Consider the following 23,806-nt stretch of genomic DNA (forward strand, 5'->3'; position numbering starts at 1 on the left):
GAGCAAGCCAGTGGCAAGGAAAAAGAGGAACCCATCCTCCTCTGGTCGACACCGGATAGCACAATGAAAAGCAAAACAGGAATAAAACACGGAATTAAGGGAGTATGGCCAAGGTGCCGTCAAGCCATAAAAAGATGAACAGGAGTGAAATGTTAAAGTCCATGCAGGTACACCGTCACAAGCACAGCCATGCAGTGAGGGGAGGAGGACTCCATTAGAGGCCCCAGAACCGGACAGCGGGCAGGAGGGTGGTGGAGAGAGCCAGGTCTGCTGATGGAACAGTTGAAACTGGGCATCTCAACACATGGGAAAGAGAGAGAAAACACAAAGGGTTAGGAGGGGAAGGGAGGGGGGTATCACAGCAAAAACTTTTTAGAAGGGTTACAGCAGGACAGGGTAAGCAAGAGCAGCCAAACACAAATGCACTCGCACCAGCAGGGGGCAACTCAGCACATGGGGGGAGAGAGAAAGAAAAGGTTTAGGTTTATATATGAATATGAACAGCACTATAACACCGCTCAAGCACAACAAAGCAGCAAAACAATTTATACAGAATACAGCAGTGTAATTTTCATGCAAAACACAAGCAGGACACAGCAGCCCAACATGGTTCAAGCAGAACACAAGCAAGTGGCACAGCAGCGAAATATTGTTCAAGCACAAGACAGCAGCGAAACAATTTTGATGCAGGACACAGCAGCCCCACATGGTAAAAGCAGAACACAGTAGTGAAATGTTGTTCAAGCAGAACACAGCAGTGAAATACCAATCAAGCAGAATACAAGCAAGTGGCACAGCAGTGAAATACAAATCAAGCAGGACACAGCAGCGTAACAATTTTTAGGTAAAACACAAGCAGGACACAGCAGCCCAACACGGTTCAAGCTGAACACAAGCAAGTGGCACAGCTGCAGCCACCTTTAGCACTGTGCTTGCAAGGCAATCTCAAGAAAAATTTGATTTTTAGACACAGCAGCATAATTATTATACAGAACACAGTTAATTGACATCGTTCAAGCAGAACACAGCAGCGTAACAATTTTAATGAAAAACACAAGCAGGACACAGCAGCAAAATACCAATCAAGCAGAACACAAGCAAGTGGCACAGCAGTGAAATCTCGTTCAAGCAGAACACAAGCAAGTGGCACAGCTGCAGCCACATTTAGCACTGTGCTGGCAAAGCAATCTTGTAAAAAATTGGAGACTGTGGGTGCAAAAGTTTTACCTGTTTCTTACGGAGAGTGGGATTGTTGAGGAGTCGGAAAAGTACAATGCGCCACCTTTCTGCACGTCGCTGGGGAAGATGCAGTAAAGATCTACAACATGTTACAATTCAGTGAGGAAAATAAATAAATAAATAAATAAATAAAAATAATGAAGAAAAGGTTTAGGTTTATATATGAATATGAACAGCACTGTAACACCGTCCAAGCACAACAAAGCAGCAAAACAATTTACATGCAAAACACAAGCAAGACACAGCTGCCCAACACCGTTCAAGCAGGAAATGGTAGAGAAATATTATTCAAGCAGGACACAGCAGCAGAATAATTTTTATGCAAAACACAAGCAGGACAAGCAACGCAACATGGATCAAGCAGAACACAGCAGCAAAATTATTATACACAACACAGTTAATTGACATCGTTCAAGCAGAACACAAGCAAGTGGCACAGCAGTAAAATATCGTTCAAGCAGAACACAGCAGCGTACCAACGATCATGCAAAACACAAGCAGGACACAGCAGCCCAACATGGTTCAAGCAGAACACAAGCAAGTGGCACAGCTGCAGCCACCTTTAGCACAGTGCTGGCAAGGCAATCTCTTGGAAAATTGGAGACTGTGGGTGCAAAAGTTTTACCTGTTTGTCACAGAGTGGGATTGTTAAGGAGTTTGAAAAAGTCCAATGCCCCCCACGTCGCTGGGGAAGATGCAGCGAAGGTTTACAACATGTTAAAATTCAGTGAGGAAGAAACTGAAACAAGAAATGTGCTGAAAAACAAGTTCAGCGATTACCGAGAGTCAAGAAAGAACCTACCCCTATGTTCACCATTTGTTCTTCACGAGAGCTCAGGATCCAGGTGAAAGCACTGAGGCGTACGGGAGGAATTCGGGAACCGGAAACTGCAGAATTCAGCAAAGTATTTACATATTCTGGCCACCGCATGTCACTGTTGGGAAAGCTACCACTCACCTGTGAACACAAAATGCTAAATTGAATTTCACATATTGTTGACTGTGATGTACCAGCAATACTAGGACGTGAGACATGGGAGATGTTAGGTGTGGTTGAAAGAGTGCATGGAATCACAACGTAAAATGACATTCTGATAGACAGTCATCTGTTCACTATTCTTGGATTCCTACCAGGACATCACCACATTCAGTAGATCCCATGGTCCCACCAGTGATTCATCCACCAAGAAAAGTCCTGATTGCCCTGAAAGACAACAATCATTGATGAGCTACACAAAATTAAGGGGTGTAAATCACTAAACAGCATGAACTGAACGACTGGGTAAGCAGTAGGGTCACAGCGGTGAGGATTTTGGCAGATCCACCTTCAGATCACATCACAAATCCGGTACATGGCCATGTGCTCTCTGCAGAAGGTCTCAATCTAGATCGAGAGAAAGTGAGAGCTGTAACACACATGCCTACACCAAAAAACAAGCAGGCACTCATGAGATTCATGGTCATGATTCATTACCTTTCCAAGTTTATTCCCAGCCCGTCTGAAGTCAGCGCACTGATCCAGAGATGCAGCTACTACACACAAGGACCATGGAAGGATAGCCCAAAGAGAAAAATCCAAAACATACTGGACATTCAAAGCAGAAAAGTAAAATACAGATTCAAGACATGCTGCAAGAGAAGACAACTCACGCAGAAAAGTTATTATGACAGACAGAAAAAGAGCCCACCAAGCATATACATGTGGAACAAGGTGAGAATTCAGAGAGTGCAACCTGCTATCATGATCAGCCACGATTCTTAACAGTCCAGACACCAGATGGAAGAACCTATAGGAGAAACAGAAAACAGAACACACATTCACATGACACAGTTCAAGTTCCTGTCCTTCTCCAGATATGGTTATGAACAGAAACAGAAACAAATGTCCTGCTTATGAACAAGTGTGTCACTTTACCAAAAATGTGTCTAACAAAACAAATCAAAGCAGAAGGAGAAAAGAAATCATGCAGTTGAACAAAATGCAGAGGTTTACTCATTGGAAAAGCTGAAATCAGAAAAACATCAACACTGTCACAACAAAAGTGAACAGAATAACTGGACTGTAAATAAAACTACAAGAACTTTGTATTCAGCACCAGTGTCCAACTTGAAAACAATGTCATCGCAGCACAGATCTACAAATCAAAAACGCAAGATTGAATTTTACATTGTTGACAGTGCAATACTAGGACGTGAGACATGCGAGATGTTAGGTGTGGTTTAAAGATGGAAGAACCAAAAGGAGAAACAGAAAACACATCCTCAGGACGACTGAAAAAGAGTTTCCATCAGAATCACCTAATGTTGTTGCCGATTCCCGTTTCGAGCCGCAGGTCAGTGAATCCGGTCCACCTGCAGAAACTGGTATTGCAAAACAAACCAGACTTACCTGAGACACATCCGAGAATGGCATTCTTCACAAGGTCAGGAAGACAAGAAAACACAAGGACTGAATCTGGAACACACATACAGTGCACATTTAGAATATTCACAAACACATTCAGAGGACACGGTTCAAGCTCCTGTCCATCTGCTGACTGAATTTAAAGTTACTGTCATTTATTGCATCTTAGATTTGTTTAGGTTATTCTGCAATGTCAAGCTATTCTCATATATGAATAAAAACAAATAAACAAACAAAAAAAAAAAAAAGTGGGGATGTCACCTATGTTATGTACCAAAGAGGCAACCAAACACAAAGTATATCACCGAGTCGTCCTTAGTCCATACTTTACACTGAGGAACCGGTAAGAAGAGAGGAAAACAAGCAGAGGGGAAAACCGGCAGTGGTGTTCGAGGAGCCCTCAGCTTTTCTCGGGCCCGTTGAAAGCACTGACGCGTACACCACAGACCTGAAGAAGGCAAAAGACCACAAATTCAGTGAGTTGCATGACTCGTTAATCAGAGACAGGACTGTTTGTGGTATTGGGGAAGACTAATTGTGGGCAAGGTTGCTGAGGAAAACAGATCGGACACGGACAAAGGCCATGAATATCTGCTGTACAAATGAAGGGACATCAAGTGAAGTGAAAAAAAAGTGCTCAATGAAATACAAAACAGAACGACAGAAACAAAACAAACAGTTGGGTTTGAACACAAGAGCAAATCCAAAATAGCTAAAAATGAACAAGCAACAGAAGCAAGCTGCTCCAGATGTGGTTATGAACATAAACAGAAACAAAGCATGCAGTTGAACAAAAGGCAGAGCAGGAAGATTTCTTCATTGGAACAGTTGAAATCAGAAAAACAGAATATTAGAGAAACCTCAACACTGTCACAACAAAAGTGAAAAGAGTAACTGGACTGAAAATAAAACAAGAACTTTGCATTCAGCACCAGTGTTTAAACTTAAAGACAAGGTCATCACAGCACAGATCTACAAATCAGATTTGAAACAGAACTCAAATCAAAAATGCATGATTAAATTTCTCATTGTTTACAGTGATGTACAAGCAATACTAGGACGTGAGACATGATGAAAGAACCTGTAGGAGAAACAGAAGACACCTCCTCAGGGCGGCTAAAAGAGTCCCCATCGGCATCACCCAACGTTGTTGCAGATTCCTGTGTCGAGCCGCAGGTCAGGGAATCCGGTCCACCTGTAGAAGCCGGTATTGCAAAACAATCTGACTTACCTAAATCACATCTGAGAGAGGCATAGAGAGGCTTTCTTCCACAGACCTGAAAAAGGCAAAAGACCATGAATTCGGTGAGGTGCATGACTCGTTAATCAGAGACAGGACTGTTTGTGGTATTAGGGAAGACTAATTGTGGGCAAGGTTGCTGAAAGAAACAGATCAGACATAGACAAAGGCCATGAATATCTGCTGTGCAAATAAAGGGACATCAAATGAAGTGAAAAAAAAAAAAAAAAAAAAAGTGTTCAATGAAAAACAAAACAGAACGACAAACAAAACAAACAGTTGGGTTTGAACACAAAAGCAAATCCAAACTAGCAGCTCAGCACACGGAAAAGAGAGAAGAAATGAAGAAAAAAAAAAAATAATAAACAATAATAATGAAGAAGAAGGATTATATTTATATATGAAAATGAACAGCATTGTAACACCGCTCAAGCACAAAGCAGTCAAACAATTTATACAGAACACAGCAGTGTAACCATTCTCATGCAGAACAGAAGCAGGACAGAGCAGCCCAACACCGTTCAAGCAAGTGGCACAGCAGCGAAATATCGTTCAAGCACAAGACAGCAGCGTAACAATTTTGATGCAGGACACAGCAGCCCCACATGGTAAAAGCAGAACACAGCAGTGAAATACCAATCAAGCAGGACACAGCAGCGTAACAATTTTGATGCAGAACACAAGCAGGACACAGCAGCCCAACACGGTTCAAGCAGAACACAAGCAAGTTGCACAGCTGCAGCCACCTTTAGCACTGTGCTTGCAAGGCAATCTTGTAAAAAATTGGGGACTGTGGGTGCAAAAGTTTTACCTGTTTCTTACAGAAAGTGGGATTGTTGAGGAGTCTGAAGAAGTCCAATGCGCCACCTTTCCGCACTTCGCTGGGGAAGATGCAGTGAAGGTCTACAACATATTACAATTCAGTGAGGAAGAAACTGAAACAAGAAATGTGCTGAAAAACAAGTTCAGGGATTGCTGAGTCAAGAAAGAACCTACCCTATGTTCACCATTTGTTCTTCACGAGAGCTCAGGGTCCAGCTGAAAGCACTGAGGCGTACGGGAGGAATTTGGGGACCAGAAACTGCAGAATTCAGCAAAGTACTCACATATTCTGGCCACCGCATGTCACTGCTGGGAAAGCTACAGCTCACCTGTGAACACAAAAGCCAAAAATGCAAAAATGAATTTCACATATTGTTGATGGTGATGTACCAGCAGTACTAGGGCGTGAGACATGGGAGATGTTACAGCAGGACAGGGTAGTAAAGAGCAGCCAAACACAAATGCACTCGCACAAGCAGACAGCAGGGGCAGCTCAGCACATGGGGGAGAGAGAAGAAATGAAGGAAAAAATAAAATGAAAAAAAGGTTTAGGTTTATGTATGAATATGAACAGCACTGTAACACCACTCAAGCACAACAAAGCAACAAAACAAATTATACAGAACACAGCATCATCATTTTCATGCAAAACAAGCAGGACACAGCAGCGTAACAATTTTTATGCAGAACACAAGCAGGACACAGCAGCCCAACATGGTTCAAGCTGAACACAGTAGCGAAATATCGTTCAAGCAGGGCACAGCAGCATAACATTGATGAAAAACACGCAGGACAGCAGCGAAATTATTATACAGAACAAGTGACACTGTTCAAGCAGAACACAGCAGCGTAACAAATTTGATGCAAAACACAAGCAGGATACAGCAGCCCAACACGGTCGAAGCAGCACACAAGTAAGTGGCACAGCTGCAGCCACCTTTATCACTGTGCTTGCAAGGCAATCTCATCAAAAATTGGATTTTTAGGTGCAAAAGTTTTACCTGTTTCTTACCGAGAGTGGGATTGTTGAGGAGTCTGAAAAAGTCCAATGCGCCACCTTTCCACACGTCGCAGGGAAAGATGCAGTGATGGTCTACAACATGTTACAATTCAGAGAGAAAGAAACTGAAACAAGAAATGTGCTGAAAAACAAGTTCAGGGATTACTGAGAGTCAAGAAAGAACCTACCCTATGTTCACCATTTGTTCTTCACGAGAGCTCAGGATCCAGCTGAAAGCGTACGGGAAGAATTCGGGGACCAAAAACTGCAGAATTCAGCACAGTACTCACATATTCTGGCCACTGCATGTCACCGTTGGGAAAGCTACCACTCACCTGTGAACACAAAAGCCAAAAATGCTAAACTGAATTTCACATATTGTTGACGGTGATGTACCAGCAATACTAGGACGTGAGACATGGGAGATGTTAGGTGTGGTTGAAAGAGTGCATGGAATCACAAAGTAAAATGACATTCTGAAAGACATTGATCTGTTCACTGTTCTTGGATTCCTACCAGGACATCACCACATTCAAGTAGATCCCATGGTCTCACCAGTGATTCATCCACCAAGAAAAGTCCTGATTGCCCTGAAAGACAACAATCATTGATGAGCTACACAAAATGGAGAAAAGGGGTGTAATCACCAAACAGCATGAACCGAACGACTGGATAAGTAGCATGGTCACAGTGGTGAGGATTTAGGCAGATCAACCTTCATGATGAAAGTTCCAAGCTCTGCACACTGAACATACCCATTGAAAGATACAGATTCCTTTGACTTTCTTTTGGAGTGTCCTCAGCTTCAGAGGTATTCCAAAGGTCAATTGCAGACTATTAAAGGCCTGGAAGGTGTCGTCAACGTTCCGAACGATATCTTAGTCTGGGGTGAAACGGTTAAGGAAACATGACGGCAGGCTCATCCAAGTGCTGAAAACGGAAAGACAGTGGAACCTGAAACTCAACAAAAACAAGTGCAAGATCAGATCATCACAAATGCGGTACATGGCCATATGCTCGCTGCAGAAGGTCTCAATCCAGATCAAGTGAGAGCTGTAACACACATGCCTGCACCAGAAAACAAACAGGCACTCATGAGATTAATGGGCATGATTCAGTACCTTTCCAAGTTTATTCCCAACCTGTCTGAAGTCAGTGCACCTCTCAGAAAACTGCTCGAGCATGACACTCCGTGGCAAGTCGAGCACAAAGCTATGAAAAACTGAAATCTCTGGTACTGGTAACACCATGGTACTGGTACACCATCTGTAGATGCGAGCTCAGAAGGCTTCGGAGCAGCAGTTCTGCAGGAGGGAAAGCCAGTGGCTAAATTACATTCCGAAAGGCAACAGCAAATGATCCAGAGATGCAGCTACTACACACAAGGACCATGGAAGGATGGCCCAATGAGGAAAAATCCAAAACATACTGGACATTCAAAAAAGAAAAGCAAAATGCAGATTTAAGACAAGCTGTAGAGAAGACAACTCAAGCAGAACAGCTATTATGACAGACAGACAAAGAACCCACCAAGCATATACATGTGGGACAAGGTGAGAATTCAGAGAGGGCAACCTGCTATCATGATCAGCCACGATTCTTCACAGTCCAGACGCCAGATGGAGAAACCTATAGAAGAAACAGAAAACACATTCACAGAACACAGTTCAAGTTCCTGTTCTTCTCCACATGTGGTTATGAACATTAACAGAAACAATGTCCTGCTTATTGACAAGTGTGCAAATCCTGTAACAGCAAAATCACTTCACCAAAAATGTGTCTAACAAAACAAATCAGAACAGAATGACGGGGGGAAAAAAAATCATGCAGTTGAACAAAAAGGCAGAGCAGGAAGATTTCTTCATTGGAACAGTTGAAATAAGAAACAAAAACAGGAGTATTAGATAAACATCAACATTAACAACAAAAGTCAATAGAATAACTGCACTGAAAATAAAACAAGAACATTGTTTTCAAGTTGGACACTGGTGCTGAATGCAAGGTCATCTCAGGAAATGTCTACAAGTCACTTAGATTTGAAACAAAACTCCAGAATTCAGCTTGAAAACCGCTCACATATTCTAGACACTGCAAGTCACCGTTGGGAAAGCTAACGCTCACCTGTGAACACAAAAGCCACAAATGCAAGATTGAATTTCACATTGTTGACAGTGATGTACCAGCAATACTAGGACGTGAGACATGATGGAAGAACATATAGGAGAAACAGAAAACACGTCCTCAGGACGACTGAAACAGTTCCCATCAGCATCACCCAATGTTGTTGCAGATTCCTGTTTCGAGCAGCAGGTCAGTGAATCTGGTCCACCTGCAGAAACTGGTACTGCAAAACAATCTGACTTACCTGAGACACATCCGAGAGAGACATTCTTCACAAGGTCAGGAAGACAAGTGAAAACACCAGCAAGATACAAGGACTGAATCTGGAACACACATACAGTACACATTTACAATGTTCACACACACATTCAGAGGACACGGTTCAAGCTCCTGTCCATCTGCTGACTGAACTTAAAGTTACTGTCATTTACTGCATCTTAGATTTGTTTAGGTTATTCTGCAACATCAAGCTATTCTCATAAATATGGTGTCAAATGTACAGTTCATGTAGTTCAGTTCAGAGACTTCATCTCATTTCCCTTGAGTTTTAAAGCATTACGGTCCGACAGTGTTTGTATGAACGTTGTTGAGAGTCCTGCACAGCCCAAATCATCCTCATTTATAGTTCTATTCATATTAAGAGAAACAAAAATATATAAATTCAAGTGTGGAGATTTCACATGTTCTGTAGCTAAGAGGCAGCCCTAGCTAAGAATCACGCAGCTCACCCAAAAGTACTAAAGTGTAAGTGTAGCACAGAGTCGTCCTTCCTCCATACTTTACACTGAGGAACTGAACCGGTTAGCAGAGGGAAAAACGGCCGTGGTGGTCGAGGAGCTCCTCGGCTTTTCCGGGGTCACGCAGACGCCGCCAGTCCCTCTCCGGTGCGGGAGTGGAGACGACGACTCTCGGTGTCCGTCGCGCCGGTAGTGCTGGAGCTCAGACGCCGCGTTGGAGGAGTCACGGGTCAAGCTGGACGACTTCCTTGCAGAGCGGCTGGAAAGCTCGTTTTTCCGCGGTCGCCATGTTTCTCGAGGGTAAAGAGAAAAACGCAAAGGGCGGGTAGTGAGACAGAGGACTGTACAGTAACACAGACAGCACAAGGATTCCAACAAGTGCCTCAGATGAAGAAGACAAAGCTCACATTACGGACTATAAAGTAGGATGGCCGGTCGAAGCTCTGTGTGGAATCACGGCTCGAGCTTTGAAAGCAGGGCCGCATCGAAACAGCAGCTCCGAGTCTCCTGAAAATACCTACGATCACGTGACCGCCGGAAACGAAGCTTCGTTACGTCACTGGAACGCAATCGCGGTTCAATGCGCGTGAGTTTCCGGTCCCGCTGTAGACGAGCTGCATATAATCTGAAATATGTTCTTAAATAAAACGGAAATACAGAACATGTGTGAATTTGCTTCACTTTCATGATCAAATTATTGACATTCCTCAGCATTCAAGGGTTTTTACTGGAGACGATGTGAAATGACCTTGAATAAAAACATTTTACAGCTCTATTTCTGTGTTCAACAGATGTACAGTCTACATGCACATTCAACAGTGCTGTTTTTCCCTTAATCTAATAGTGTCAAACATGGCTGTTTTGTTTAGGAGGAGAGTAAAGGAATTACACACTCAGATGAAATTCATTCAGTTAAAGGAAGAAACGCAGTCCGACATCGCTGTATGGAGCAGTTTGGACAAAGCTTATGAACACAAGTGAATCAGGCAGTGGTGGTGTAGTATTGTATTTGTACAACAGGTGGCGCAGTACAGCTTCAAATGAACCACTTCGGCTTCAAATGGTTAAAAAGCCTCGTTCTGCTCATCCCTGATACAAAGATATGACTGGGAGAAACAAGCAGCAGGAGAGCAGCGCTGGACCTGTCAGCCGGAAGTGACGTGTCTGTCCAGTAGAGACAGATTTCTTCTACAGTGTTAAAGTTTTCATTTCACTTCATTTATTTTTTAATAAATTCAATTACATCATGATTTCCAGTACTGAAGTTTACACTTTCTGTCTCTCAGTGTTTTCATCTGCAAGCTTTAAAGACGCTGAGAATTAACCTATTTAATAAAATAACAAAATATATCAAATGTTTAAATCTGTATGATTTACGGTTTAGTACTATAAATATGTATGATGTACTAAATGTGGATTGTTCATCAAATAAACAACATAGAAATACTATGGCAGCATATTCTGGACTTTCTAAATGAAATCAAATATGCTAATTAAACAGTGTGTGTACAATTGCATATGAGTGTACAGTGTTTAAAGCGTTATCTAAATGAGGAGCTTTAGCAGTTTTGAGTTTATGGAAGATTTTCCATCTGCAATCCTCATCGTCGCTCCAGCTTTGCCCAAATGAAGCTGTAGTCCAGTTGTGTTGGGACGAGGCGCAGTCACCGGTATCGCCCCTTCCAGTCTGTCAGTCTACTTCAAGGAGGCACCCAGGACAGACGTTCCCGATAGAGCCAGGTGAGTTCATGTGAACTAGCTGCTTTTAAGCTGATCTTTTACCTTATATGTGACCATAAACGTACAGCGAATATTTGAAAGCTTGGTTTTCTGGTTTCGTGTGTGTTTGTACTTTAGCTGTACGACTGGAGGAGCTAACTTGCTAGCGCTGCTGATGTTCGGCGTTAACTTAGAAACTTCGGGAGCTCTAACCTTTCTAAAAGAGGCTCTTATTTTCCACGTTGTTGGAAAAGCTCCTGATAAAAACGGACTAACTTTTATATACTGTTTCATCCGACAACACAGGCTTTCTGCCGTTAGCTGTTTTAGCTGATCTTGTTGTTTCCTCCAGTAGGAATATTAGTTAGAGTTAATAGCTGATGCTGAGCTGCATTAGCTCTGTTTAACTCAACTTTACCTCACATATTTCATTAGTTCTTATTTAAGTGGGAATTGAAAACTTCCAGGGTCACATTTTTGCTCTGAAGCGTAATGAAAAAGTACTGATTGCTTTACAGTATCTGAAAGTAGTCCTCCTTCTAAGTAGCAGAATTAAACAGCTCCAGAAGCTGCTGCTTGTCTAGATATTGGGAGGCAGGGGCTAAATCTGCTAGTCCTGCTCATACTTTGGCAACACAAGGTAAAATGAATTTGTGGGTTTTATTAGATCCTGAAATGTATTTGCAGAGACTCTGAATTGATGTAGTTAATTAGCATGTTTTCCTCTCTGACTAAAACCATTTGGTTTAACCTTAACCTTACTTCTAGCTGTGCTGTAGGAGGTCTCCCACGTGAGACTTCTAAACCTGAGCCATTTCCAGTGTCTACAGCAAGTCTGTTTATTTACTATTTTTATCAGACCTCTGTTTATACCAACCAACCACTTAATGAATTCCCTCTTGTATCTACATGCTTTGTCCATATAATCAGCAGAAGCTTCCAGCCAGCAGTAATAAATCTACATGCTTTTTAGGACATTTCTGGGACTTCAGTCATTCTAAGGACAAGATTGTTGACTGCCAATCATCGCCCTCCTACTTTGAGCTCCACCTTTCAGTGGCTACATTTGGTTTAGAAATTTGACACTTAGTTTGTTCCCACCCTAATAAGTGTACGCAAGCTCCTCTTTCTCAAGTAAAGTATGGAAAGTGATTCTTTCCATGTCTCCCCTCCTTGTAGCAGACATGGATTGATCCAGTTTATGATTGTGTATCAAGTTCATATACCTAAAACCAAAAGTAAAGAAGTAGTACTGAATTCCACTTGTGACAGATGTAAACGGACACTCACAACAACTGGAATGATTCATAGGATCCTTGATGTGGGAGTCTCTCTTGATTTGTACAGTTATTCTGTTCATTTCAACATTTGAAGGACTGGTAAACATTAAGGTTCAGTTGAAGACTCTTCAGTTTTGTCCTGAGAGGTTTGGGCTTCAAGGTCGTGGCCACATCCAAAAGTTACCCCAACTAAGTGGCTGTTAAAATAATAGACAACAGCCCTGATTTCCTGCGCTGGGAAGTGGACGTTCTCAGAATAGTGAACCACCCTCACATTGTTCACGTCCATGAAATCTTGAACGAGACGGGCAGGTGTTCATCGTGATTGAGTCTGCCGCAACGGATCTAATGGGAATGTGATCTCCACAAATGGAGTTATGTAATAACTGAAGTTTGGGAGAAGGACCACGCCCAAACTTCTCCCCTCCATTTCTTCACACTATAAAACCGTTCCTCTCCCTTCTCGTTCTCGTGACGAAAACTTGCACAGACCAAGCTGTACCCGTGTGTCCTCCCCAACTGCACGCGGCTGCTCTCTGCGTCCCAGACGTACTGCACCCACACCGGCTTCTCCCGTGCCTCTGGTGCTTCTACGCGCCTCTTCTTTGAAGTCCAGTTCCCCTCGCATCTTGGATTAGACCGTTGTCAAGCTCCAGAAGGTTCTCCAAGACCGTAGGGTCTCCTTCACTCACTCTGCTCCCAAGGCTGAATTTTGTAACTCTGTATCTCTCCTCCTTAGGAGGTAAACAACCCGCTTTCTGAGTCGGATTTCCGTCTCAGCTATGCCACTGTGGACCACGCCATCGCCTTGATTAAACTGGCTGGCCGTGGTGCTTGGCTGTCCAAGGCTGATGTCGTCTCAGCCACAACATCCCCATGGATGCCAAAACGTGGTCCAAACAGTACCCCAACCAAGTGACTCTAAAAATATTGCATATGGTGATGAACTCGGATGAGGATTCTGATTTCCTGCCCCGGGAACTTGATATTCTCTAGTAGGGATCCTCTCTCACATCATTCACATCCATGACATTTCAATATCCTCATCAACCAGCCAAAACCGGATTCTTCCAGCTCCTCAGTGCCACGATCTATCTGCACCAGCAGGACTTTCTCACTCGTGACCACAAAAGTGAAAATGTACTGCTGACTGCTGATGACCAGGTCAAACTTCAGTTTTGGTAATAATACAGAATCAATTATTCCTATAAAACATTGTTATAACTTTAAAACAGATATACACACAGTGAGCTCAAAGTCCTCCATTACTATAGTTACAGCATATTAAATATCAAAGATTTTTACTAAACTAAATATTTTTATACATTTCATGTAATGTCCACTTTGTGCTACAGTTGAAAGGGCAGCTAAGGATTATGTTGTAGAACCGAGCCTCCAGGACACTTGGAAGAAAGCTGAAGACGTTTTTCAGGACAAACTCTGTGGTGCACAACACCTTCTCTTTTTCCCAGCAGGATGCTCATCATTCTGCTTCCTCTGCAGAAGTTTCTGCTTCTTCGTGAAACTTGTGAGGATGTGCTCTGTGGGGCAGTGGTGGAGGCAGAAGCTGTACTCACACAGTCCACCATGAAGCAAAGAACCAGGAGGCTAAAGTTTAAGGTATGTGAGCTGAGTGGTGAGTAAATAAATATATTTGTTGTTTAATCTTTTTTTTTTTATTGTGTCCCTCCCACAGATCCTGTCAAAGTCAACAAGGGTACACCCCTTGTAGCCCTCAAGCATGGATCTAAGTGTTGACCTACTGGCTGGGTTCAATTAGGAAAGTCCTGCTCCGTGGGTCGTTGTTGAGCTAGAACCGTTGCTCCCACAGTGATGCAGGAAACCAGGAGACCGAGGCTTCAACTCCCCTTCAGATTATTATTATTATTATTATTATTATTATTATTAACTAGCATCAAACTCTGAGGTATTTGATGTTATCCACATCACTTGACATGTTCTAGATAATCTGTCATGTTGTCTCTCAAGCAGATCCTGAAGACAAGGAAGACTATACCTCTTGTAGCCAGTTAGAGAAGATGTCCAGTACGATTCCAGGTAACTTTCAGTGTTTGTTTAAACTGTGGTGAACATCATGAACCCTTTTAACCTCTGAAACTCCACAGGAACTCATTCCTCACTCCTCTACCTTTAGAAGGATTTGGGCAGTGTGTGCTGTATTCCATGTCCTTGCTGAATAATAATCCTTAGAATGTCAAAGTCTGGGAGTTTAAGAGGTGAAGGAATAAAGGCCCTAAGAAGGTTCATGTCTTCTACGTGACACAAATGTCTTTCACAACAGGAGAGATGTCTAATACACAACTTTCCATTTTGAACTTCAGTTTCAGGGAGCATCAGGTCCTCTCAAGAACCAATTCAGCTACCAGCCCTCATCAGAGAACAGTCTTCAGAGAAATCCCCCTACTGACATTTATAAGAACTAAATGTGTTGTTGATCAGCTTCACCACCCCAGGAGGATTCGTCATTTTAGAATAGAAAATCTTCAAAGGTAAAAATCTGTGCTTGGGTTCGGTATCTACACTGATTCTAACCGTCAGTTCAGTTAGAAAATACGCAGCAACACAACACTGTCTAATCGCTCATTCATTATCATTCAGGTTCTGGCCCGCAAAGATGGTCTCTGGGCCTTTACCTACAACATAGTCCCATACATCCGTTACCACAGGGCAGAGAAGGAGAGGTGGAGGGTAATGAAGGCAAAGGAGATATAAATAGAGAGAGAGAGAGAGAGAGAGAGAGACCCCCCCACATTATGTGGTACAGAAGAAAGAAGACAGTGCAGAGTTAAAAAATCTGGCCACGTCATCGGACCACTCCTCAACTCTCTCCACCACATTCACACACTGTATCTTAGCTCAAAAAAATACCGTCATCCTAGCATCAAACGTTTCAGTTAATGATCAGCACACATTCGACCAGGTGTGTCCAAACTTTTGACTGTTATTGTTGATCATTCATCCTTTCCAGTACAACCACACAACGTAAACAGCAGTCTTCCCCATAACAGAAACCCGACACCAAACCAGAACACACCACTTCCACCTAACCTAACACTGTCCACCAGAGCCTCTTCTACTTCCGGCTTCAGCCACTAGATGGAGACACTCAACAAGCCTTCTCCTCTGCTCTCCCAGAGGGAGCTGTCCAGTGCTGCTGGAGTCGAGAGATGCCATGCTGCATATTCGTCTCACGTCCTTTCAATCCCCGAGTGTTTCAGGAAGCATATTCTCTCGAGAGCGAGAAGACACAGGACATGAGGCTGTATGACGCCTCGCAGCTCCCCCTAAAGGAGTCTTTGTGCTCTACATTACACCTCTCTAGGCAAAGGAAGAACACAACACCATAGCAGGGTGTGCACAGAACAAGAAGTGGGCTAATAGCTGTAAAGTTTATATTATTAATATCATGTTCAGGAAAAGAGCCTGAATGAAGAGCTGTTCTGCATTACTGATGTGTTCTGGATGTTTATTTGTTTCTACTCAAAGTAAAATTTAAAACTTCTCTCTGTATTTAGTCCAGGTTTAAGTTTAGACCTGCTGCTCTCAGAACTGACCCAGAGTCTCTTCAACAAAAGAATTCAGCATTTCTAAGAAAAACACTATATGACAAAAGTATTTGGACACCTGCTTATTTGTTATTTCTTTTAAACTCAAGATTATTAAAAAGGAGTTTAGCCTGCTTTTGTTGGAGTAACTGTTTCTACTGCCATGGAAGACTTTCTGCTAGATTTCGGAGCATTGCTGTGAGAAATGCATTTAGCAAGAAGAGCATTGGTGAGGTCAGAATATTGGATAATCACCCAACCTCATCTCCAACTCAAAGTTAAAAGTTTCCCCAGCTCACCCTAGAAGTAAAGGACATCATGAGCACCATCATTCCAGAGAACACAGTTCCACCTCTCCTCAGCTCAATGCTGGAGGCTTTATACCCCTCTAGCCCACGATTGGCATTAGGCATGGAGCCGATAGGTTCATGTTTATCTGTTCCAGAGAGTACTATTCTATTGGCAATACTGCATTACAGGGACAGTGTCAGCAATGGGTGCAACTGATTGCTGAATGCATTGATTAAAAAATAGTGTCCACCAACATTTGGACGTTTAGTGTGTTACTGTCAGATAATATAAAGAAAATATCTAATAATTACTTAATAAAATAAAGCTCTGCTGAACTGAGGCTTTATAAAAGTCTAAAAACAGGGCAGATCCTTTATCACAAAAATGAGTCTGTAATCAATCAACCCTTTCATGCAGAAATGAGGGAAAAGTGGTTGGATGCTGCTCAGCTTCACAGCTCTACTGCGCCACCTGTTGTACAAATACAATACTACACCACCACTGCCTGATTCACTTGTGTTCATAAGCTTTGTCCAAACTGCTCCATACAGCGATGTCGGACTGCGTTTCTTCCTTTAACTGAATGAATTTCATCTGAGTGTGTAAGTCCTTTACTCTCCTCCTAAACAAAACAGCATGTTTGACACTATTAGATTAAGGGAAAAACACCACTGTTGAATGTGCATGTAGACTGTACATCTGTTGAACACAGAAATAGAGCTGTAAAATGTTTTTATTCAAGGTCATTTCACATCGTCTCCAGTAAAAACCCTTGAATGCTGAGGAATGTCAATAATTTGATCATGAAAGTGAAGCAAATTCACACATGTTCTGTATTTCCGTTTTATTTAAGAACATATTTCAGATTATATGCAGCTCGTCTACAGCGGGACCGGAAACTCACGCGCATTGAACCGCGATTGCGTTCCAGTGACGTAACGAAGCTTCGTTTCCGGCGGTCACGTGATCGTAGGTATTTTCAGGAGACTCGGAGCTGCTGTTTCGATGCGGCCCTGCTTTCAAAGCTCGAGCCGTGATTCCACACAGAGCTTCGACCGGCCATCCTACTTTATAGTCCGTAATGTGAGCTTTGTCTTCTTCATCTGAGGCACTTGTTGGAATCCTTGTGCTGTCTGTGTTACTGTACAGTCCTCTGTCTCACTACCCGCCCTTTGCGTTTTTCTCTTTACCCTCGAGAAACATGGCGACCGCGGAAAAACGAGCTTTCCAGCCGCTCTGCAAGGAAGTCGTCCAGCTTGACCCGTGACTCCTCCAACGCGGCGTCTGAGCTCCAGCACTACCGGCGCGACGGACACCGAGAGTCGTCGTCTCCACTCCCGCACCGGAGAGGAACTGGCGGCGTCTGCGTGACCCCGGAAAAGCCGAGGAGCTCCTCGACCACCACGGCCGTTTTTCCCTCTGCTAACCGGTTCAGTTCCTCAGTGTAAAGTATGGAGGAAGGACGACTCTGTGCTACACTTACACTTTAGTACTTTTGGGTGAGCTGCGTGATTCTTAGCTAGGGCTGCCTCTTAGCTACAGAACATGTGAAATCTCCACACTTGAATTTATATATTTTTGTTTCTCTTAATATGAATAGAACTATAAATGAGGATGATTTGGGCTGTGGAGGACTCTCAACAACGTTCATACAAACACTGTCGAACCGTAATGCTTTAAAACTCAAGGGAAATGAGATGAAGTCTCTGAACTGAACTACATGAACTGTACATTTGACACCATATTTATGAGAATAGCTTGATGTTGCAGAATAACCTAAACAAATCTAAGATGCAGTAAATGACAGTAACTTTAAATTCAGTCAGCAGATGGACAGGAGCTTGAACCGTGTCCTCTGAATGTGTGTGTGAATATTGTAAATGTGTACTGTATGTGTGTTCCAGATTCAGTCCTTGTATCTTGCTGGTGTTTTCACTTGTCTTCCTGACCTTGTGAAGAATGTCTCTCTCTGATGTGTCTCAGGTAAGTCTGATTGTTTTGCAGTACCAGTTTCTGCAGGTGGACCAGATTCACTGACCTGCTGCTCGACACAGGAATCTGCAACAACATTGGGTGATGCTGATGGGAACTGTTTCAGTCGTCCTGAGGACGTGTTTTCTGTTTCTCCTATAGGTTCTTCCATCATGTCTCACGTCCTAGTATTGCTGGTACATCACTGTCAACAATGTGAAATTTAATCTTGCATTTGTGGCTTTTGTGTTCACAGGTGAGTGGTAGCTTTCCCAACGGTGACATGCAGTGGCCAGAATATGTGAGTACTGTGCTGAATTCTGCAGTTTTTGGTCCCCGAATTCTTCCCGTACGCTTTCAGCTGGATCCTGAGCTCTCGTGAAGAACAAATGGTGAACATAGGGTAGGTTCTTTCTTGACTCTCAGTAATCCCTGAACTTGTTTTTCAGCACATTTCTTGTTTCAGTTTCTTTCTCTCTGAATTGTAACATGTTGCATGTTGTAACATGCATCTTTCCCTGCGACGTGCGGAAAGGTGGCGCATTGTACCAGTTCAGACTCCTCAACAATCCCACTCTCTGTAAGAAACAGGTAAAACTTTTGCACCTAAAAATCCAATTTTTGATTAGATTGCCTTGCAAGCACAGTGCTAAAGGTGGCTGCAGCTGTGCCACTTGCTTGTGTGCTGCTTCGACCGTGTTGGGCTGCTGTATCCTTCTTGTGTTTTGCATCAAATTTGTTACTCTGCTGTGTTCTGCTTGAACAGTGTCATTTGTTCTGTATAATAATTTCGCTGCTGTCCTGCTTGTGTTTTTCATCAACGTTATGCTGCTGTGCCCTGCTTAAACGATATTTCGCTACTATGTTCTGCTTGAACCATGTTGGGCTGCTGTGTCCTGCTTGTGTTCTGCATCAAAATTGTTACGCTGCTGTGCCCTGCTTGAATGATATTTCGCTGCTGTGTTCTGCTTTTACCATGTGGGGCTGCTGTGTCCTGCATCAAAGTTGTTTCGCTGCTGTGCCACTTGCTTGTATTCTGCTTGATTGGTATTTCACTGCTGTATTCTGCTTGAACAACCTTTCACTACTGTGTTCTGCTTTTACCATGTGGGGATGCTGTGTCCTGCATCAAAATTGTTTCGCTGCTGTCTTGTGCTTGAACAATATTTCGCTGCTGTGGCACTTGCTTGTGTTCTGTTTGAACAGTGTTTTGCTGCTCTCTCCTGCTTGTGTTCTGCATGAGTGGTTACACTGCTGTGTTTTGTATAAATTGTTTGACTGCTTTGTTGTGCTTGAGCGGTGTAACAATGCTGTTCATATTCATATATAAATCTAAACCTTTTCTTCATTATTATTATTATTATTATTATTATTATTTTCTTAATTTCTTCTCTCTTCCCCGTGTGCTGAGCTGCCCCCTGCTGTCTGCGGGTGCGTTTGGCTGCTCTTGCCTACCCTGTCCTGCTGTAACCACTCTAAAAAGTTTTTGCTGTGATTTTCCCCCTCCCTCCCTCCTAACCCTTTGTGTTTTTTCTCTCTTTCCCATGTGTTGAGATGCCCAGTTTCAACTGTTCCGTCGGCAGACCTGGCTCTCTCCACCACCCTCCTGCCTGCTGTCTGGTTCTGGGGCCTCGAATGGAGTCATCCTCACCTCACAGCATGGCTGTGCAGTATGGAGGAAGGTAAACTTACACTTTATTACTTTTGGGTGACCTGCGTGATTCTTAGCTAGGGCTGCCTCTTAGCTACATAACATGTGAAATCCCCACACTTGAATTTATATATTTTTGTTTCTCTTAATATGACTAGAACTATAAATGAGGATGATTTGGGCTGTGGAGGACTCTCAACAACGTTCATACAAACACTGTCGAACCATAATGCTTTAAAACTCAAGGGAAATGAGATGAAGTCTCTGAACTGAACTACATGAACTGTACATTTGACACCATATTTATGAGAATAGCTTGATGTTGCAGAATAACCTAAACAAATCTAAGATGCAGTAAATGACAGTAACTTTAAATTCAGTCAGCAGATGGACAGGAGCTTGAACCGTGTCCTCTGAATGTTTGTGTGAATATTGTAAATGTGTACTGTATGTGTGTTCCAGATTCAGTCCTTTTATCTTGCTGGCGTTTTCACTTGTCTTCCTGACCTTGTGAAGAATGCCTCTCTCGGATGTGTCTCAGGTAAGATTGATTGTTTTGCAGTACCAGTTTCTGCAGGTGGACCAGATTCACTGACCTGCGGCTCGACACAGGAATCTCCTACAACGTTGGGTGATGCTGATGGAAACTTATTCTGCCACCCTGAGGACGTGTTTTCTGTTTCTCCTATAGCTTCTTCCATCATGTCTCACGTCCTAGTGTTGCTGGTACATCACTGTCAACAATGTGAAATTCAATCTTGCATTTTTGGCTTTTGTGTTCACAGGTGAGCGTTAGCTTTTCCAACGGTGACATGCAGTGTCTAGAATATGTGAGAGATTTAAAACAAAACTCCAGAATTCAGCTTGAAAACCGAAGTGACTTGTAGACATTTCCTGAGATGACCTTGCATTCAGCACCAGTGTCCAACTTGAAAACAATGTTCTTGTTTATTTCAAGATTTCACTTTTCACTTTTGTTGTGACAGTGTTTGTTTGTCTAATATTCTGTTTTTCTGATTTCAACTGTTCCAATGAAGAAATCTTCCTGCTCTGTCCTTCGTTCATCTGCATATTTTTTTTTTTCCTCATTCTGCTCTGATTGTTTTGTTTTACACATTTTTGGTAAAGTGATTTTTCTGTTGCAGGATTTACACACTTGGCCATAGGCAGGACATTTGTTTCTGTTTCTGTTCATTACCACATCTGGAGAGGGACAGGAACTTGAACTGTGTCCTGTGAATGTGTGTTCTGTTTTCTGTTTCTCCTATAGGTTCTTTCATCTGGCGTCTGGACTGTGACGAATCGTGGCTGATCATGATAGCAGGTTGCCCTTCTCTGAATTTTCACCATGTCTCACATGTATATGCTTGGTGGGCTCTTTGTCTGTCTGTCATAATAGCTGTTCTACTTGAGTTGTCTTCTCTACAGCTTGTCTTTAATCTGTATTTTGCTTTTCTGCTTTGAATGTCCAGTATGTTTGGATTTTTCTCATTGGGCTATCCTTCCATGGTCCTTGTGTGTAGTAGCTGCATCTCTGGATCAGCCTGTCTGAAGTCAGCGCACTGGGAATAAACTTGGAAAGGTAATGAATCATGACCATGAATCTCATGAGTGCCTGCTTGTTTTCTGGTGTAGGCATGTGTGTTACAGCTCTCACTCGCACTTGCAAGCACCGTGCTAAAGGTGGCTGCAGCTGTGCCATTTGCTTGTGTTCTACTTGAACCGTGTTGGGCTGCTGTGTCCTGCTTGTGTTTTGCATGATCGTTGGTACGCTGCTGTGTTCTGCTTGAACGATATTTTACTGCTGTGCCACTTGCTTGTGTCCTGCTTGAACGATGTCAATGAATTGTGTTGTGTATAATAATTTTGCTGCTCTGTCCTGCTTGAACTGTGTTGGGCTGCTGTGTCCTGCTTGTGTTCTGCATCAAAATTGTTCCACTGCTGTGTTCTGTTTGATTTGGTATTTCGCTGCTGTGTTCTGCTTGAATAATGTTTCTCTACTAAGTTCTGCTTGATCCATGTTGCGTTGCTGTGTCCTGCTTGTGTTTTGCATCAAAATTGTTCTGCTACTGTGTCCTGCTTGAATAATATTTCGCTACTCTGTCCTGCTTGAACGGTGTTGGGCTGCTATGTCTTGCTTGTGTTTTGCATGTAAATTGTTTTGCTGCTTTGTTGTGCTTGAGCGGTGTTACAGTGCTCTTCATATTTATATATAAACCTAAACCTTTTCTTCATTATTTTTATTTATTTATTTATTTTCCTCACTGAATTGTAACATGTTGTAGACCTTTATTGCATCTTCCCCAGTGACGTGCAAAAAGGTGGCGCATTGTACTTTTCAGACTCCTCCACAATCTCCCTCTCAGTAAGAAACAGGTAAAACTTTTACACCCACAGTCTCCAATTTTCCACGAGATTGCTTTGCCAGCGCAGTGCTAAAAGTGGCTGCAGCTGTGCCACTTGCTTGTGCTCTGCTTGATCCATGTTGGGCTGCTATGCCCTGCTTGTATTTTGCATGATCGTTGGTATGCTGCTGTGTTCTGCTTGAACGAGATTTTACTGCTGTGCCACTTGCTTGTGTTCTGCTTGATTTGGTATTTCGCTGCTGTGTCCTACTTGTGTTTTTCATTAAAATTGTTACGCTGCTGTGTTCTGCTTGATCGATGTCAATTAACTGTTCTGTGTAATAATTATGCTGCTGTGTCTAAAAATCCAATTTCTCGAGATTGCCTTGCAAGCACAGTTCTAAAGGTGGCTGCAGCTGTGCCACTTGCTTGTGTTCAGTTTGATCCATGTTGGCCTGCTGTGTCCTGCTTGTGTTTTGCATGAAAATTACGCTGCTGTGTTCTGTATAAATTGTTGTGCTTGAGCGGTGTTAGTGTTGTTCATATTCATATATAAACCTAAACCTTTTCTTCATTATTACTTTTTCTTCATTTCATCTCTGGTCTCCATGTGCTAAGCTGCCCCCTGCTGTCTGCCGGTCCGAGTGCATTTGTGTTTGGCTGCTTTTGCCTACAATGTTCTGCTGCAACCATTTCTAAAAAGTTTTTGCTGTGATTCCACCCCTCCCATCCTAACCCTTTGTTTTTTGTTTTTTTTTCTCTCGTTTCCATGTGTTGAGATGCCCAGTTTCAACTGTTCCATCGACAGACCTCTCTCTCTCTCCACCACCCTCCTGCCCGCTGTCCGGTCCTGGGTCCTCGAATTGAGTCATCCTCCCCTCACTGCATGGCTGTGCTTATGACCGTGTATCTGCATGGACTTCATTTCACTCCTGTTTTCATCTTTTTATGGCTTGACGGCACATTGGCCATATTCCCTTATTTCCGTGTTTTATTGCTGTTTTGCTTTTCATTGTGCTATCCGGTGTCGACCAGAGGAGGATGGGTTCCCTTTTTGAGTCTTGGTTCCTCCTTTTTCCTTGCCACTGTTGCCACTGGCTTGCTCAAACGATCTCTGTAAAGCTGCTGTGTGACCACATTTGTTGTGAAAGCGCTGTATAAATAAAATAATTTGAATTGAATCCTGTATTCTGTGTGAGTTATTCTCCTCTATGCTGGTTGTGTAGTGTTATGCTACCATATTCTGGTTGAACGAGAACTGGTACTGTATTCTGTATTAAAATAATTATTCTAATGTCTTCTGAATGAAAGCGTTATGCTACTCTGTTGTGAATGAACAGTTTCAGGCTACTGTGTTCTGTAAGACATCGTTACGCTACTCTATTCTGGTAGAACAGTGTTCTGTTACTGTGGTCTGTAG

Source organism: Salminus brasiliensis, chromosome 11, assembly GCF_030463535.1.
Source record: "Salminus brasiliensis chromosome 11, fSalBra1.hap2, whole genome shotgun sequence".
Classification (NCBI taxonomy): Eukaryota; Metazoa; Chordata; class Actinopteri; order Characiformes; family Bryconidae; genus Salminus; species Salminus brasiliensis.